This window comes from Corapipo altera, unplaced genomic scaffold (assembly GCF_003945725.1).
Source record: "Corapipo altera isolate COAL_440 unplaced genomic scaffold, ASM394572v1 201, whole genome shotgun sequence".
In the NCBI taxonomy this organism is placed as follows: domain Eukaryota; kingdom Metazoa; phylum Chordata; class Aves; order Passeriformes; family Pipridae; genus Corapipo; species Corapipo altera.
Window position 1 is genome coordinate 2,297,066 of NW_020884940.1, and position 11,594 is coordinate 2,308,659.

At 46.6% G+C, this 11,594-nt stretch overlaps 1 long non-coding RNA gene across 3 annotated transcripts; it reads left to right on the forward strand.

Moving 5' to 3' along the window:
- Positions 1-177: 177 nt before the first annotated feature.
- LOC113955677 lies at positions 178-11,293 on the forward strand. Of its 3 annotated transcripts, none has more exons than XR_003530617.1 (5): positions 178-5,024; positions 5,133-5,371; positions 7,465-7,546; positions 9,912-10,212; positions 10,565-11,293. It is a non-coding gene; the product is annotated as an uncharacterized LOC113955677 (long non-coding RNA). The 3 variants fall into 3 exon arrangements; XR_003530616.1 differs by having other exon boundaries at positions 178-3,113; positions 3,798-5,371; XR_003530615.1 differs by having other exon boundaries at positions 178-5,371.
- Positions 11,294-11,594: the final 301 nt, after the last annotated feature.

The following is an 11,594-nucleotide window of genomic DNA, read 5'->3' on the forward strand; positions in this document are numbered from 1 at the left end:
AAGGACTTCAAACTGAAAGAGAGTAGCTTGAGATTAAATATTAGAAATAAATTCTTTATTGTGAGGGTGGGGAGGCCCTGGCACAGGTTGCCCAGAGAAGCTGTGGCTGTCCCTGGATCCCTGGAAGTGTCCAAGGCCAGGTTGGACAGGACTTGGAGCAACCTGGGCTGGTGGAAGGTGTCCCTGCCCATGGCAGGGGGGTGAAACTGGGTGATCTTTAACTTCCCTTCCAACCCAAACCTGTCTGGGATTCTGTGATCCCTCAGAAAATAACTTTAGCAGCCGCTCAGCATTTAAAAGGTAATGGGTAGGAAAACACCCAGGTATTTTGCCCCCACCATCCCCACATCTCAGCCTCCTCAGTGACTTTTGGGCTGAGGCAGCTACAGCTTTCCACTCTTGAAAAATTCCATCGTTTTAATCATGGAAAAAGCCTGAGCAATGCACACACAGAGCTGTCAAATGTGAGAAACAAACATTCTGGGAGAAAAAGAAAGGCCTTTTTTTTTTTTTTTTTTTAATTCCAATCTCAATTATAGGAATCAAATGCGTCATCTGGATCAATAGTAAGTTGAAATTGCTCAGCCAGAAAGATTTTAAATATAAAAAAGCTGCAGCTGAGAGCCTTCCTTTGAGCTCATGTATTATTATAACTGAAATTATGATAGTGCACCATGTTTACAGGCTCCCTCGGAAAGCTCAGGTTAAGAACAAAGGTTTAATCAATGTACCTGTACGTAGTAACAGGATCTTAAACCCAGCCTGTGTGTACTGGGATCTTATCATGGCCAGGAACAGCAGGGATTTAATGTCCTTTGATTCCCACTGCCATGTGGTACATTCCCAGGTCATCATTCCCTGCATTTTCCCCCAGAGGCGGCTGCGATTCAAGCAGGATGTGTTTGCAGAGAACATGCAAATTAAACTGAAACGAGGCAGCCTTTGAAAATACAAAATATTACTGATCACTTAACCTTTGTAGAATAAGAGCTGACGTGCAGACAAGTGGCTGGGCTTCATCCAGCCCGAAGGAAAATGTTAAAACCCAAGAAAATGTGTCAGAGTTCTTTGGCTGGTTCAGTTTGTAAGGAAGGGTCGGGGAAGCTCCGTGTCCGTGGAGAAAGAGGGGCTCCCAAGGAATGAGGCTGCAGGTTTTGGGTGTGGTGGCATCAGAGAGACACCAGCACAGGCAGTGTCAGGAACCAGGTGCATGGTCTGCCAGGGACTTTCAGATCAACTTGGTTTCACATGTGAGTGAAAAAAAGAGTCAGAGCGAGAGAAGGTGGGTGGTTAAAGAGGGCTGAGCATGATGCAAAAAATCTGTTGGACCGGCAGATCCAGCTCACATTTGAAAATCACCCCCTTTATGGCTCCCGTGAAATCACCTTTTAATAAAGAGGCTATAAAAGGGACCTGTAATTTCGTGGTTGGTGCATGAGCCGGAAGATGAACCAGCTGACTTTCACAGAGCTTTATTACAGCTGTGGTCCAGCTGGAGTCGGGGATATTTACTGTGTGTGAGCACAGAGATGATGCAGAAATCCACAGCACTGACCTTTGGTGCCAGGCAGTGAGTCAAAGCCATCCCTGCCCGGCCCCAGCTGCCTCCCAGCTGTTCAGTATCAGGTCAGGCAGGAAGGTTTCCCCATCCACAGGTGGAGCCCTTTGACTCACAGCTTCCCCACATCCACCTTCTCAACTCTCAGAGTAATTAAATAAATCCCAGAAGCCACAGCCCGAGGTCCTTGGGAGGATGTCACCCAGTGGTATGTCTGAGCAGGGGGATGGGGCTGTGCTGCTCTGCTTGGGTGTTTGCTTCTTAAATTGGGCCAGATTTGATCTTCAGCATTTATATTTGAGGCTTTGATGGATCCATGAGCATTTTGGGGCTGGGCAGTTGCTCAGAACTCATCAGCAAGATGGGATTGTGTCTGAAAAGAGTCAGTGCTGGGCAGGCAGGATTTTTGCTTTTAGGGGTGATAAGAGGGTGGACTTTGTTTTTCACGTGGGTTAAAATACTGTGATCCAGCAGACGGCTGGTGCTCTATATCAAGATTAAATTCTGGGGAAAGTCTGTCAGAATCTGGGTCACTTGCTCCTTTGTGGTCTCCCATTTATATATCAAGCTGACCCGACTCACGTCTGCAGACTGTGATGGGAGAACTGGGAGAGCTTCTGGTGAAGTTATTTAAGGGCTCAGACAGGTACGAGCACACAAGTCATTTCACAACCCTGACAGGAGAAGCTCGGCTGCTGTGCTGCCTGTACTTCATCGGTGCTTCCCCTTGCCCTTGATGCTTTGTGCCTTTCCAGTTCTGCTTTTTATGTCCTCAAAACGAGAGTGTGGTCTCTTGAGGCCGGGATGAGACAGAGCCAGCAGAGGCTGGAGTGGATCTTCCCAGCTACAAGTTCCCTTGTCTCGTTAACCACGTTGCATAAGGAGGTGCAATAGTGCTGAGCTCAAAATTACACCTCTTCCTTTCCTGCCTGACACAGCAGCAGGGAGAGAGAACTGCAAACGAGTTTAAAGTATTGCTTCCTCAGAGCAAAATTTGGGAGATGAGAGGTTTGGGTTTTGTCTGGCTGACCGAAAGCCCCCGGGGAGCTCAGGATGCTGGTGCCTGTGACTGCCACAGCCGTGTGATTCCAGCTCCAGGATGGCCCAGGGCACCCACCCGCCTGCTTTGCAACAAGCTGTGATTTATGGGATGCCTGTGGAGTGGCTGGTCCCTGTGTGATAATGAAGGGGAGTCTGTGATGTCCCTGCTCTGAGAGCAGGGAGCAGACTCATCCACCCCGGGGGTCCCCTGTGTGTCCCTGCACCCCAGCTGACAATGTGACCCCACTTTCCAGCCCTTCCCTGGGCTGTGATCAGCAGGTTGGGTCCGATGGCTGCAAGCTGATCTCATTTTAACCCGGAGGGATGCAGGTGTGGTCCTGCTCTTGGGTTGTCACTGCTTCTCCCCTCATGCTGCCCCTGCCAGCTTCGGTTAAATATCATTGAATCCATCTCTTCCATGAGATTAACTCGCTCTCAGCCCCTCAGGATGAACCACACACTGGGCTGGGACTGATGGAGGCCAGAATCTGGGAAACATTCAGTCTGGAGCAAGGTGAGCTGAATCCTAACCTGCTTCATGCCTCACGCTGTGGCTGCAGACCTTGAAGCAGGGAGTGATAAAGCCTCCTTTAAATGGTGATTTAAAGGCTGGCTGCCCTGATGAGCTCGGGCTTTATCTGATTTGGGACCTACTACGGCCATCTCAGGGAGGTGCTGGAGTGATAACATAATGCAATATCTGGAAAGGTGGTTTCTGGCTGTGCAGTGAGAATAAATGCAGTAGATTGTAACCCGGGAGAAAACCATTATCAATATCTTCTCTGGTTTTATACACATGGCTCAGGGACGTCACTTAATAACTTCTGTGCTGAACTCCAAACTGCCTCCTGAGTTACCAGATCTCTTTAAAACCACACACAGGCTTCCCAGTTGTTTGAAAAAAAAAAATTTGTTAGATCTGAAAGGCCTTTCCAGCCCTGGTAACATACTGTATTCCCTCTCCTCCAAAGTTTGATCCACCAGGTGCAAAAATCCTTTCAAAGAGCAAGAAGGTGGACAGGTACCTCAAGAGAAGAGACCCTTCCATGTAACAGGTGTTTTGCCATCAACCATTTGAGCATCTGTCCCTGAATTTTTCCTCCTCTCCAGGACAACTCTTAGCAATGGATGTTTAGGGGCTGAAGTTTCTCTTCCTTTATCTCTCTAAGCTTCTGATGACAACCCTGGGATTTTCCAGGATGAAATGGAAAGAGCCCTGAGCAAGTTTGGAGGGAAATCTCTGGAAGCAGGCCATTAGCAAAACATTAAAGGCTGAGCTGGGTTTGCCTTTGGCCAAGTACACACAGGCTTCCATGGCTCCTGCAGGCTTCCCAGCCCGGATTTGAGATGCTCCTGGATGTTTCTGCTCCATCCATCCCTCAGGTGAGGAGAACCAGGTCTTCCCTCCTCCACCCCACACAGCCCAGGGGCCATCATGGGCTCAGTGACTTGTGCTGGGGTGATGGCTGGAAAAAACCCCCTGACCAACTGAGGCAGACACAAAGCAACAGCTCTCCAAAATCCACCAGGTGACATTGCTTTTTCCCTACCAACCAGTGAGAAAATGAGCAATTCCAGCCTCCCTACAGTGCTAACTACTCCTACAGAGGTGCTTGGACAGGCCATGCTGATTAACTCCATGTCCCCTTACAGCATTCCTGGGCCTGTGCTCCCAGGAAGCTCAGCTTGTCCCAAGTGTCTCCGGCTTCCAAGAGCCACAAAACCTGGGAGAATATCAGCACCATGAAGTGATGGCATTGCAGCAACCCATCAGCAAGGCTGATGTCCCCACAGGTCATGTCTTCCACATCTTGACCAAGAAACCTCTGGGGTTTGTTTCCTTTTTGAAGCTGGGACAGAAGGATGCCACCCTGAGACAATAATTTCCTTACCTCTCCCCCTGTAACTACTTGATTTCCCCCTCTCTTGCATTTCTGATACCTGGCAGGTATTTTTATAATCCCATAACTGTTATTTTTCTCCAGCTCTCATTTTCTGTTTTGCAGCCTGGCCACCTGGTCAGAGCCTTTTCCATCTGTATGCAGCGTGCACGGCTGGAGCAGCCCACAGGAGACCAGGATTAAAAACTGTGAGCTAACACACAGCAGCTCAAGGCTCAGCAACACAAATACCTCCTTTCCCATTTTTTTTTTGGGCACTTCAGCCAGGCAGAGTGTCACCCTGACATGGAGGAGGGGGAGAAGGCATCAATCTATACAGGGTTTGTTGGGGTCCTTGAAGAGGAACTGCTTATCCTGGATGAGGATCCAAGGAAGATTTTTCTTCTTTCACTTGGATTAGGCATTGCCCTGTGTGCAAGCTTAAGGTAGGAAAAGGGAAGCTGAAATATAGTTGGATCTATGGGTCCAGCTATGAGATTTGTCATTCCATGGGACCTCTTCCACAACAGATGTGGAATGATGAGGTGGTGAGTCTGGGCTGGGACCACCCGGAGACACCAGCAAGGAAAAGCATTTTCCTCTTTCACAGGGCTTCAGCACCATGAAATTGTTTTATTTTATTACTGATCCAGGAAAAACTGAGAGGCCTCTGAGGACATTTCTGAAGTCAGCAGCAACCTAGAGGATGAAACCTTCCTCTCTCCCACCACGGCAGGGGGGCTGTGCTGGCCATGTGGCACCAGCAAAGCCCCACAGTCAGGACACTGGATGATACTGGAAAAGGGAGCTCCTCTGTCAGGAGAGTGCAGTGTCCTCTCCAGGGCCGGGATGACGAGGCACCTACAGGCCATGCCCTTGCAGATGCCACGAGGTAGGTGGGACATCTCTGCTCACTGGGCTCAGACTGGCAAAAAGTCAACAATTTCGTGCAGACCTCCCCAGGCTCGGGATAAATATAGTGCAGACAGTGATTCATCCGAGCGAGGTTTGGAGTGACCTGTTTCTCAGGTCGGGATGGATGAACTTCACCCTGAAGGTGACTTAGAAGTTATTTTGGGCTGCACTGAGCCCTTTCTGTATTTCAGGGTTTGACAGGGAGCTCAGTGCGGTGTCCAGCAGAACCAGCTGAAGGGATTTGGCCTCGCAGGGGGGCCATGGGCACTCAAGTAAAGTTTATTTTTAAAAAAGAGCAACAATCCTGCCTTTCTGAGGGGAAAAAAATAACCTGCAAAATAAGACTGTGACACCAGCACGTCTGCAAAGTGCGGACTCTTCTTTCATGGTTTTAGCTGATGACTTCCTGTGATGGTTTAAAATCTTAGCTCCTATTTCTGGCCTGGATCCTGATGATCTGGCACAAAAACTCCCACCCTGGAAATGCTGAACTCCGCACGGGCTCTGCTTTCCTGTTTTGGTTAATGGCTGGGCTGGGAAAAGGGTAATTCTGTAATTTGGCAAAGCACTTCAGCAACTTCTACTCCTCTCTACAGGGAATAGAAATACATTTAGTTGCTGGAACATCTGCCCCATTAACCTGATATTTTCTTTTTTCCCTATGTACCATTGACCTCCTTGGAAGAGGCTTAAATTCTGCTTACCTCGAAAGTCCCTGGGGAGGGACTTCACCTGGCAGGCACCAGGATCTGTGCAATTTATCCCAATCAATAACCTGGCAGCTTCTCATCACTCCAGAAGGAGGCTGGTGACATCTGAGTGGTGCCAACAAAATGTCCTGGAACCTGTGTATTAACCTTAAAATAACTGCCCAAAAGGATCTCCTGACCTGCTTCACCCTCCAGCCTGAGCTACAGTTGACAGATGATTTCAGCCAAGCCTTAGTGGTCACCTGAGGATGGCCAATATAGAGAGCTATAAGCTGGAATTTTCATTGCAGCACCACAGTTTAAATGACTTTTAGCTCTTTGGAAATGCTTCCTTTTCCCTATAATGGAAATATTTATGTTATCCCATTCAAATGCTCTGAGGTGTCCTTATTTCTCTTGGCCTGGCTCATAATGGCCTGGCTCAAAGGCATTAAAGTTTGAGGGAAATGAGCCTGGCACCAGGGCAAGGGGGAAAATACTTTTGGCTCTAAGATGGATCTGTTTGCTCAGGCTTCCCACTGACCATGTGCAGGGGAGTGACTCTGCAGCCCACTGAGGGTCTCTCTGCATCACTTCAGGAAAACAATCAAGAGGCGTCGAAAATTTGATCCAGTGAGTTTATCAAGGGTTTCCTAAAAAGTGTCAGAGAGAATCCAATTAAAATCAGCAGTGTTGGACAGTAACTTACCCTGTCTGTGGACAAATGGCCAGGGGACCTCCGTGGCTCCCTTACCATCAAGTCTAATAACTCCAATTAATAACTCTGATTAATAATCTGACCCCAAAGTTTCTCATACTGTTATCTCTTGCTGAAAGATTCCAAACCTGCTTGTCCTGTAACAGCTGCTTTGATAAATTTCTTTGCAATGTGTGTAAACTGGTAGGTTTTAGTCTTTGACTTGTCTCCTAAAGACAAACGTCCTCTGTGTATCTTCCCATATGGTTTATATGAAATTGGTTTTTTCTCCAGTATTTTTTAATAGATTGCTACTGAGCAGTGTATTAACCCCAAGGGTCTGCTAACCACAAGCTGGAAATCTGTCCTAAATTATTGTAGCACTTATCTATTAGTCCAGAAGAATTCACACACTAATCCTCATCTAAAACTCTCCCCGTTGGGCAGGATCCTCTTCAGACTCAGCACCAGAGCTGAAAACTGTCACAGCTCTGCTGAAATCACTGACCCTGTGGCACAATTATTAACCCAGGGGGCAGCTGGGGCAGTGGGGCTGATATAAACCACGAGAGCTCTGAGGCAGGTAATGAAAATGTATGGCTGTGTTTCATCTTTGGCCAAAACACAGAGCAGAACCAAAAGAATATATGGGTTTGTTGGGTTCTTTTTTTTTTTGTCTTCTAGTCTGTGGACAATGAATATGATGAACAGAAAGGTTTTTCTTCCTGTGTTCCCACATGGTGATTAATCTTCCCAGCGTTTGAAGGTATTGGTTGTTATTTTCTGGCTTGCCTTGAAATTCACTTTTAAAAAGCAGCAACAGTGGGATATATTTATATGATGAAAGAAGATTTTTTTGTGTGTGTGAAATATGCGTTCCTGACAACGTTCTCAGAGCAAACCCAGCCCACCCCTTCGAGGAGAGCAGAGATTATCACACTGGGGGAGAGCAGGGATAGCTGCTGGCACGTGAGGATGCCTCTGGACTGCACAGATGGTTGTCAAATAAGTGGAAATTCACCCTTTGGGAGGTTATTTTCCTTAAAAACTAAACCAGTCTTTAATGACTGCTAGGAAGCCTGGTAGTTTCCAAAAGCATTGGTCTGCTTGGCTCCTTCTGCAGCCGGAAAATTCCTGTATTTTCTCAAGTAGGGTCTCCTGGCACACTTTTGGCTGTTCTCAGTCCCCACTGATGTCAGATGGGTCTGTCACCTCCTGGGTTCTTCCCAAACAGTTCAGATGTCTGCTAGGAAATGTTGGACAGCCAGATTTTACCTCAAAAAGAGGGGAGATCTCTCTGTTCCAAACAACTCCAGATGAAAACCTCCTTTAGACAGCAGGTAATTCAGTCCCAGGAGGCCACGGGGACCATCACATCTTACACAAACTGCTTCTTGGGTTGACTCAGGATGTTTTTTTGACCCAAAACAAATATTTAAGTTTGGTTTAAGATTATTGGGCTTTCTCAATGCTTCTGTTTGTGGAAAACTGGGTTTGTTTCACTTTCACCGAGTTCATCATGGATTCACCTGCAGTTCTGCTTTGCCTGAACTGCATTTTCTGTCAAGTCAAGTCTCGGGTTGAAAATTATTCTTAGACTTTTTTCCACTTGGGATCTTATTTCTGAAGCCATCTAAAATAGGCTGTTGCTCCACATTCACAAGAGCAGATTCATTGCATTCTCGTGGCCCTTACCTTACTTAAGTAGGGGAAAATGGAAGACAGATATTCTGATGATGCTGATTTTAATGGGGAAAAAATGTGCAGGCTGCTACATTAGTCACCTGGTATTACAGGAAAGTAATAAACTAGAACTGTTTCTGCTCTTTTCTCCATGCACCTTCTGCTATGTTTCTGCTTTTGTACTATTTTTTTAGCTTGTTTTATATTTTCCCTGGCACAGAGGAGGTAAGATTGCTGAGACCTTCACCATAATTAAGCAAGATTCTTCCTCTGATGAAAGCTCGTTCCTACACAATTCTGGTTTAAGAGACACAGAACAGGTTGTTATCTCAGATGTGAATGGCTTTTTTCCCTTTTTCTAAGATAAAATATAAGCCTGGCTGAGGTGGTGGGGTTTATATTGTGTAAATGTTTCCTGCTAGCAGAGAACCACTGGAATTCTCAGCGAGGCTTCTGTGCATCCCTAAATGTGAGTGTTAATTCAGATAATTAATATCTCATATGCCTGAATGTGGAGTTGAAGGAAAAGCACCCAAACCTGCAGATATGTGTGATGTTGCCTCTGAATTCTGAGGGTTTGGGGGGCTAAATATCCATTTTTCTACACATTAAGCTCATTAAAGTTATCACATGAAATTTGTCCTCCTGCACAGCACAAACTGAATTAAATCAGGGCAAAACCCACTACTGGTTTATCTGTTCTTGTACCTTCCAGCCTGCAAACCTCCTCCTGGGCAGCACAGGATGATCACTAGATGCTGATGGGATCATTTGGAGGAGGAGAAAGGCTGCTCCAAGGAGCCAAGCCTTAAGCATGTCTTTCTATACCTTTATCCTTTCCTTTCCTTCCTTTTCTTTCCTTCTCCTGCCTTTATCACCCACTTTATACCTTGGTCTTCTCACACCATGTGCAGGTTGGTAGAAGAAACCCTCTCTGTTGTCAGTATATCCACCCTGCACAGGTGGTATTTCCATCACCTGTTGGATTATTAGTACAGTTTAGCCTTTGGGTGTTTTATTAGAATAATTCCTACAGAAACAATCCTAGCAATCCCTCAGCACATGGTTTAATCTAAGCAGTCATGCTCCCCACTCCCTGTTCCTTAAGTAAGGAGCACACTCTTCCAGGTTAAACACCCCAGCAGCCCACGTTCATGGAGCAGATAACGAGGCTCTTAATTATCCAGGCTTCTCCACAGCCTCATGCCCTCTGCTTGTGTTTCTAAAACCTTAAAATAATCAATACCAGACGGATTTTTTCTGCCCTGAGTCATTACAGGCCATCGGGGACTGTTTCGCTCATTCTCCCTGCTTGGAGAAGTTTTGGGGGCTGTTGTTTGTATAATGGATCAGCTGGTTTAAATGTATGGATTTCCCCTTATCTGGCCACAACTGCAGGGAGACTGACACATCCATGCTTGGATAATATCAGACCTTGCTGCTTGCAGGTGGGGAACAGCTGCCTTGGGGCTGCACGGAGGAGGAAGATGCCTCAGAAGCTTCGTCCTCCCCGAAACGTTCCCCACTGGGCCACGGGTGAGTAAGAGGCCGGGGTGGGAAGTGGGAACAGCCACATCCATCCCACGCAGCAGGAGCCCTCCGTTCCCAGCAGGGGGGGGGACTCATCAGCTCCTCAGATCAGGCTGCAGAAAGCTGGGCCACAAATTGGGCTCCACGCCACGGTGACGTGTCAGGAATCCTCCAGAGGTGGCCCCTTGTTCTGTCACCGCCGCGTTTGTTCCTCGGGAGGTAAAGGAGCCCTTCCTCTCTAAAGCTGGCAGTTCCAGCAGGTTTTGTTGTCACTATCTGTACTTTGTAGTACCTGTCAACAGAGTTTGGGTGTCTGGTTTACATGCTGAGGCTGTGCTGTTTTGAGGATGCTTTTAGATGTTCTATCTCTTTCCATTACAATGAAACAAGGCTGGGTTGTTGGGTTGATTCCCTTCCCTTCCCTTCCCTTCCCTTCCCTTCCCTTCCCTTCCCTTCCCTTCCCTCCTTTTCTTTGCTTTCCTTCCTGCCTTCCTTCCTCTGCCTTCTCCTTTCCCTCCTTCCCCTTCTTATTTTCCCTTTCTTTCTTTCCCTTTCCTTTTTTCTTTCACAGAACCACATTAACTCTGACCCCGCTGCCCTCACCACAGAGCCTCTCTTCCCATCTCCCTTCTCTATCTTTTCATCGCTGTGATGCCTAAAAATCACCAGCTGGAGTGGTTCTGAGAGCCAGAGAGGGCTTTCTGGGGAATAACTGGAGTGCTATTCCAGCATCACGAGACATCCCAGCCTCTCCTGCAGCCACAACGGGAGCATTTTCTGCAGTGAGAGCAAAATAAACATCAAGACTCTTTAAAAGATAGTCTGGAGGGTTGAGTGCAATTATCGGGCCAAACTCTGTTGCCTTGAGTGTTATCTATCACTTTGTAGTTTTCTTCCTCATAGAAAGGTGGATATTAAATTCTATTTTTCTTATGGCCATAAAAAAAAAAGTAATTTTCTCTAAATTATTTCTTCCAGACCTGCTAAAAACAAGAATCATAATGCAGCAGGACCCCCATCTTCTCAGTAATTACACTCTGCCTCCTAACTCCTTCAACACCAATTTCTCAATTTATTTGGCTTCCATCTGGAACCACAGTCACAGGCAGAGCTGGGCTCTGTCTTATTATTACATGGACAAAATTGTTTTTAAAATGTAATTAAACATTTACCTTGAAGACAATGCTTTGTCTTCTTTAAGAAGCATAATATCTTAATTTAACCTAATCTAGAAAACCTTCCATCTCTGAGCTTTTACCTCCAAGACAATGTTATGCTAAACACAAAGCAAAACAAAAAGATTTCCTAATTTAACCTAATTAAAAGATAAGCCTCCAACTTCTCCATCGCCACTGTCTGAAATGAGGAGGGAGGCGTAGCCCTTCCATTTGCTCAAAACTGCCTGTTTTATTATCCCTCTGGTTTGTTCTCTGCTGTCGATTTTTATTATCCTCCTTGATGCCCCCAAATCCTCTTAGGAAGCAGAGCCATCTAACCTTTCCCATCCTGGGGCCACGTCTAAGAGGATCAAGGGACCACCACCGGAATAGTTGGAGGGGTTTGGTTTGGTGGCCTTTTGTTTGGTTGGTTTGGGTTTGGTG